Here is a 7,823-nt window from a genome sequence, read left to right as displayed (position 1 = left end):
AAATCAAAAAGCACATTTTTGTTTTTATGAATCTATAGGCAATTTTGACTTTGCAGCTGGCCCATCTAGCGGAAATCGCTCAGTTCTGCCTCCAGAGCAAGATTCATGACAAAGTCAACCTGCTTCAATCATATCATAGTTGTAGTGTTCAATAGAGTTCATACATGAGCATTTAAAAGCTTGATTTTCCTTTCTCACAAGTAATCTAAAACTATCTGGAAAATAATCTGTAATTTCTGTATTCATGAGCAATTGATAATTAACAATCTGTATGCAAAAGGCTTTGAAGGGATCGTCTCCAGGCAACCATATAGATCTGAAGCCTACAATTCACATATTGATTGGTTTCATGTGGGGAAGGTACATCCACACACTACCCATACATTCAGCAGTATTGAGCTGCTTACAAATACCACCCTGTGGTGGCATGAAGGGAGACATTATTTTCTCTTGTTAGAAAGGTTGTTATATTCTCCATAGACATAGCACAATTAACCCTTACCCTAAAAGACACTATACATGTATATAATCATGACTTGTAAAGACTCTGTAAAGCACTGGACAATGTTTGTGGGTGTTACTGACAATTTTCATTAGTCGGGTCAGTGTCCTCTGCCAGTTGCAGGGCATCAAATCCAATTCAGGTAATTCAATTCTGATTGAAACAATCTAAATTGCATGCATGTACTGACACTATACCATAGGAGTTGGATTTGTTCATTTTATGCTAGCCAAGGACCAAAGTATTCAGTTAGATGTTGATCATGTTCAAAAATAAAACCTGGGTGAGGGAGAGCACAGCAGCCATGCTGTCAATGTTGTGTAGCTACCTGTTCATGTTAACTTAAATGGTAACCATTAATGCAGAGGGATGTCACACTGACTCCTGTAAAGGATGGCTGTCATTCTCCCTGGAACTTTCAAAACGGTACAGACATCTAAAATGAAAACCCATTTAAAATGGACATTTCAATGTGAAACATTTTATTCAGTCTCAATAACATCTCACAGAGATATGTATAATTTGTTAATACAATAGTATTAAAAGGCTTATGCAACATCTATATCACATTTATGGTAAATAAACTATCAAGCACACAACTTGAAATATCTTGATTACCAAACAATTGAAAATGGAGAAAGAGTTAAATTAATGGAACATGTTATACAATCTTCCCCAGGTTCTGTTTATTGATCCAATATGTCTGTGATGGTCATATTGACCATGATGATACTGTTAAATGTTGATGATAGAATATGTAAAACCTCAAGAATGTCCAAATACCACAGAACTTGGATTATTTTTCACAGAATTTGCTGAATATTGACGGCGGCCAGACAGACCATATACAGTAACTGTGCTTCATGAAGAAATGAAAGGACAACCTCTGAGTGAACCATGGCCGTTTCAACAGTTGAGTCATCCTAACAGAACGTTTACTGTACAATAACAAATAAACAGGGCACAGAGAACACAGGGATGAGGCACAAATAGGCCAGGCTCWTGTAGATTGTCAAACATTAGAACAATCTCTCATATGTAAAGCCTATCCTTTCCGCATAAAATCTAGTGAAATAAAACACTCAAAAGCTTGGTTGACAAATTAATACAAAAATGCATACAAGGCAATGCAGCTGCATTGAATACTCTAAATAGTAAGCTGTTGATTTCACATTCTTGAGAAGTGAATGCTACACATAAAATAACAATTTTGTTATAATCTGCCACATACTTTGCTGAGTAGATGGTTCTCAAAGTTAGAGTTCATAAAATGTATTTTTAAGTTACAAAGTTAACCTTGAAAGTATAAAAAACATAACTACACAAATGTTCATTGGAGCTGAGCTGATATGGCCCTTTGAGTTAAGACCTGAAAAAGACAAAGACACATTAACAAGCATACCTGGGTGACTCATAGTTATGAGACAGACATTTGTTTAAGGCACTTTGGAAACCCAAAAGTTCATCCTGTGAATGGTGAAAGACTAAAACAGTAATCTCTTACTGGACATCTTTGGTATCCTGATGGGGCCACTGCTGCTGCCATCACCTCCACCACTCAAGACTTTGATCTCAATGAGGTAGTCCTCGCCAGAGGGGACTTGCAGCTCCACGCTGGTCCTGTTGGTCTCCACCACACTGCTCTTTCCAAGCCAGTTCTGACGGTACACCACCTGCACACCCCACAAGACATGCCACAAGAGGTCGCTTCACAGTCCAAGTCCAGAACAGACTATTACATAGAGCCATGACTACATGGAACTCTATTCCACATCAAGTAACTGATGCAAGCAGTAACATTTGATTTAAAAAACAGAAAAAAACCTTATGAACCTTATGAAACAGCGGGGACTGTGAAGCAAAACAAACATAGGCACAGACACATACACACACACACACGATAACATACGCACTATACACACACATACACATGGATTTAGTACTGTAGATATGTGGTAGTGGTGGAGTAGGGGCCTGAGGGCAGACAGTGTGTTGTGAAATCTGTGAATGTATTGTAATGTTTAAAAAATAATCTATAAACTGCCTTATTTTGCTGGACCCCAGGAAGAGTAGCTGCTGCCTTGGCAGGAACTAAATGGGGATCTATAATAAACCCCAGGAAGAGTAGCTGCTGCCTTGGCAGGAACTAATGGGGATCCATAATAAATACAAAAACCTTGAGACGGGAGAGGGAATATCATGGCGAGTATCTGATGTCAACAATACTGATTTAAGCGACGCAAGTCGTTTGACCTTAAAGAGAAATTACTGATTTATGGGTAATGCCTCTGTACTGTTTCTTTGAAGAAAGAAAAAATGCTTCTCAGAGAAAGCCAAACTCTTCAGAAAAATAAATAGTATTTTCTTGATCAGCCAAATAGTTTAAAGAAATGTATTGTATTTTTTATGCAGGCTCTTTCCAGAAGATGCCATGAATTGCAAATTATAGTGTGAGGTGTTAGTGTGGCCCCCTGTGGTGCTCAGTGGAGGGGTGAACCCCTGTGGCGCTCAGTGGAGGGGTGAACCCCTGTGGCGCTCAGCGGAGGCTGGCGTGGCCCCAATGTGGCGCTCAGCGGAGGCTGGCGTGGCCACCATGTGGCGCTCAGCGGAGGCTGGCGTGGCCACCATGTGGCGCTCAGCGGAGGCTGGCTGGCCCCCATTGGCGCTCAGCGGAGGCTGGCGTCGCCCCCAGATGGCGCTCAGCGGAGGCTGGCGTCCCCCCCCCCCATGTGGCGCTCAGCGGAGGCTGGCGTCCCCCCATGTGGCGCTCTGCGGAGGCTGGCGTCCCCCTGCCGCGCTGCGGAGCTGCGTCCCCCTGCGGCGCTCTGCGGAGGCTGGCGTCCCCCTGCGGCGCTCTGCGGAGGCTGGCGTCCCCCTGCGGCGCTCTGCGGAGGCTGATGTCTGAATGTGGAGCTTCACAGGCTCCTAGCTGCTTCCTCACCTTCTCTCTCAAATCTCTGAGCCACATCCGATCAGTCAATTAGAAAATGTATACTTTAAAAGAAAGCAGAACCTAATCCTCTACTGAATGCTCCAAGAGTTCAGATACCCAGGATGACATGAAACGCTTCCTGTTACGCAGGTTCAAACACAGCAGGTCTTTTTACTACTGCGGCATTCAGAGAGATCGAGAGGCAGGAATCTTCACTGAATGTATCAACAGCCATCAACAAGGTCACATTTTGCGTGTTCACATATCGAAATGTTACAGACGTTCAATCAACCTACTCAGTGCAAAACCAGCACAATGGAGAAACAGGTTTGTTTTGGGTCATATCACTGGGAACAGACTTRTTAATTTTGTACGGCCAGACAGGGACAATCCATATGTGATACTGAAAGTGCTGAGGTTTATATTTCCACTGCGACCAGGGAGTCATTTATAGAGAACATAGCTGCTGAGGTTAGCCAAGAAACTGCATTTGTTTCCTAGTTTTCAAAGATTCTGCTATTCCACTGACAACACTCACCTTGTATCCTGTCACCTCAGACTCATTTCCCAATGCCTTGACATGCTCCCACTTTAAAAAGATCTTGGAGTTGGTCAAGTTCCACTCAATATTCCCTGGAGGTCGACTTGGTGCTGAAAGATATGCAATCATACAGCAACTCGAGTTAGTCACGTAAAATTCCYTCAATAGCTGAAATAACTCCTAAATTACTTTCTTACTTTAACCATCCCCTTATCGCTGCTGTATGAAGGAAATCTGAACTAGAAGGGAACAAGATTAGTGGCTGAATGATTGCCTCTAACTCTGATAAGCTCATAAACATGCCTCCTCTCCATGAGACGTCAAGACAAACAGCATCTTGTCACAGGTTTTTGTAATTTTTTAAAAGAGGGCCCTGCTAATTCATGTTGTAGGTATAAGATAATCCAATTCCATCCGTTTGTCTGCAGTCAACATGCAGTCAAGACCATACACAGATGACTGTGTTTCGTCTCAGCAGTGCTGTTGATGTAGAGGATTCACAGAGGCTCCAAAGTCATTGAAGCCGTATTGTATCCTGCTGCATTTTACCACAATTCCATTAATGTAAACCTCTGCGGGATATGCAGGCTTCATGAACGTGAAAGCTAACTTGTAAAGAGAGAAATGCTCAAATTGCATGTGACAGCTGTCCCATCTCAGAAAAAAACTCACGTGGTTTCTTGGTGGTGACATTGACTGCCAGGCTAGAAGGCCCTGCTCCAGCGCTGTTCTGGGCCCTCACTGAGATCAGATACACAGTACTTCCCATGAGTCCAGAGAGAAGGGCCACAGTGTCCGTGACCTTCACCATCTCAGCATCACTCTCCTGCAACCCCTCCTCCCAACAAAGCACCTGGAACCAAAGACATGAAGGTTATCCCAGACCTCCTGGCAGCATTAGAAACACTTCCAGCACTGTTGTTTGCTGATTTCATTCTGGACCTGATGAACAGGGGCTGTGAGTGAACAATGAAGGTCAAGTTAACCTGGGCCTTCCCTATAGCCAGCCAGTCCTGGGCTATACTAAGGGAAGAACGGGTAAGATCCTCAGGGTGTTCCATCATGAGGGACGATGTTTGTTGTGGAGGAAATTGACATATGATGTTCACACTTGTGAGTGGTGATTTATAGAACACTACTCAGGCAGGGTAGCAGCCAGGGTATAAGGGTCCTTGGGAGACCAGAACAGCTTTGGACAGACCTCTTCATTCTCCAGATTAGATGGTGAGAAATCTACCCGTATCACAAGCAATTTTTCAGGGTAGGGGAGATGTCAAGTTTTTGCCACTGGCAGTTCTATTTAAATGCATGCCGACCCATTGCAGAGTCAATCATACTGAGGATAATATCTATCATGTTGTTTTCTGCTCTCTACCAGCATCATGAATGTTGGAATATTTTTCATACCTCATATCCAATGATCTTCCCACTGCTGGCTGTCTGGGGGATGGGTTCCCAGTACACCTCGATTTCAGAGGCTGATAGCGTCCGGGCCAACACTCTGGATGGAGCTACAGAGGGCTCTAAACATGAAAAGATGACACCAAGAATATTATAAAAAATGGTAAACATTCAAGTCAAACTAACCKAAACTTTCCGTTTCATCAACAACTTGACCAATAGTCAAAGGCACTAACCTTCCTCTGCAGAATACACTACAACCACATGGCTAGATGGGCCTTCTCCTTCGTTGTTGTAGACTCCAACTTTCACCTCAAATTGGGAGAGGGGAGGGATGCTGTCGTTCCTGAAGGTGTATCTTGATGCATCAGGTGAAGCCAGCACAGTCTGTTTCCACGTGGTTGTACCAAGAGAACGAAAAGCCAGAATATATCCAAATTCCTCTCCATTCTGTAGTTCCTCTGGTATCGGCTATGAGACAAAGACATTTTGACAGCATAAATTGTAGATTTTTTCCCCATTGGTTGTGAACTGAATATCAAATGACTATATCAACTGGAAAAGTCAAATTCTGYATAGCCAAATACCACAACATCAACAAGATAATACATGCACCTGCCAAAATAAAGGAAACACCTGAGTTAATGAGGCACACAAAGTGTATTGAAAGAAGGTGCTTCCACACAGGTGTGGTTCCTGAGTCAATTAAGCAATTAAAACATCCCATCATGCTTAGGGTCATGCCCAGTTGCCCATTATTTTGGCTACCATGGCTAGAAGAAGAGATCTCAGTGAAGAGTGTGTGTGTTTGTGTGTGTGTCTCAGTCACCATCTCTTTACCCAATTGAACAACTTATGGGAGATTCTGGAGCGGCGCCTGATACAGTGTTTTCCACCACCATCAACAAAACATCAAATGATGCAATTTCTCATGTAAGAATGGTGTCGCATCCCTCCATTATATACCAGACATTTGTAGAGTTAATGCCAAGGTGCTTCCTTTATTTTGGCAGTTACCTTTATATCCAAAGCTATACACACTTCCTAAACCATTCTGCATGATAAGCCAAATCACTTTAAGAGATCCACAGAAACACCCATTCTGAGACATCATCCTAGATTTATGCACATACAATTTCCACCATCGCTGCATCTTGCATTTTGATTTACACACCAGGGGAGCCGTTTGGAGGAGGCAAATATCTAGGCAAGACAGCTCTTGTTTTAATTAAAACCCATTTAATTGAAGTCACATTGCCGTAGAGAATTCCGTCAAACCCCATTCATGTCAGCAGAGTGATTTGAAAACAGCCGTCACAATGAAGACATATTCTAATAAATCTGATCAGCAAGCTTACCTCCCATTGGATAACCAGTTCTCCTCGGCTACCTCCTCCTCCACTCACATTACCCGGTGCTACTTCAGGAACTGGATGGACAGAAACAACAACAGTGTCTAATATACGGGTGTGTATTCCTTCAGAGGGGGGAGTAAAGGCATATTTGAATCCTTACTACTCCAAAACCATACAGAAGCCTTGATATCACTATCATAGTGCCCCTAATCGCAATACGGTTTCCTAAATTCACAAAGCAAAGGCTTGTTTCTTTTATCCAATTACATTTGGGCTGATACTGGCATAAGCGCCTGTGCATACTTGCCTAGTTAAATATAGGTTACACACACACACACAGTTAATACAGTGTGTCACCTCCATGTGTTCTCCTCTCTTGTGATTCAGTGAGCCAGTCGGACGCACTCTGCTAACCCGCTCAAAATAGACCCTTTTAAGTCATTGCSTGATGGCATGCGTGGGTATTTCACACAGTTCCTGTTGATACTGCTGACATGAATTAATCATGTTAGGTTTTCCTGCATGCTGATGTACACAGCATCTAAATGCTTAAAGGGTATGATGCATCCTGCTCGGTTGGTTCTAATCTGATGAGCAAAAGTATCAAAAGTGTCAATATCCACATGGCTGTGTCAGCCGTGTCATCTAAACACATGAACAAATTCTCACTTTCTTTGCCTATTAGGTAAATCATTAACACCTGTCTCGGTGTCTGTCGATTGGAACAAAGCTGATTCTGTCTTCATTACACATAATTAGCGATGAGAAAGGCACGATAAAAGTGACTGTGGGATCTACATGGTGAAATCTATCAGGGGAAGAACAGAACACTCAATACAAGTTACACTAATCAGACAGATTCAACACGAGAGGACAGAAAGGAATTAAAAAGTACCTGCTGCTTTCGTTCGAATCTGCTTGGATTGCATGCTGGGCTCTCCAACACCCACATTGTTGATAGCCACCACCCTGAATTCATAATCCACCCAGGGGTTCAAATCTATCACCGTTGCATGAAACATCTGTCCAGGCACAGAATCAGGAACTAGGATTAAAGAATTTAGAATTTAAATACATATTGATTCTCATCCA

At 42.8% G+C, this 7,823-nt stretch overlaps 1 pseudogene; it reads right to left on the bottom strand.

Annotated features, from left to right (window-relative positions):
* Positions 1 to 992: 992 nt before the first annotated feature.
* The window catches only part of LOC111977569 (contactin-4-like), a 34,821-nt pseudogene continuing 27,990 nt past the window's right edge, over positions 993 to 7,823 (bottom strand).

This window comes from Salvelinus sp. IW2-2015, linkage group LG1, assembly GCF_002910315.2.
Source record: "Salvelinus sp. IW2-2015 linkage group LG1, ASM291031v2, whole genome shotgun sequence".
Taxonomy (NCBI): Eukaryota; Metazoa; Chordata; class Actinopteri; order Salmoniformes; family Salmonidae; genus Salvelinus; species Salvelinus sp. IW2-2015.
Note: the sequence above shows the minus strand (reverse complement) of the source record. Positions and strands in the feature narration are given on the sequence as shown.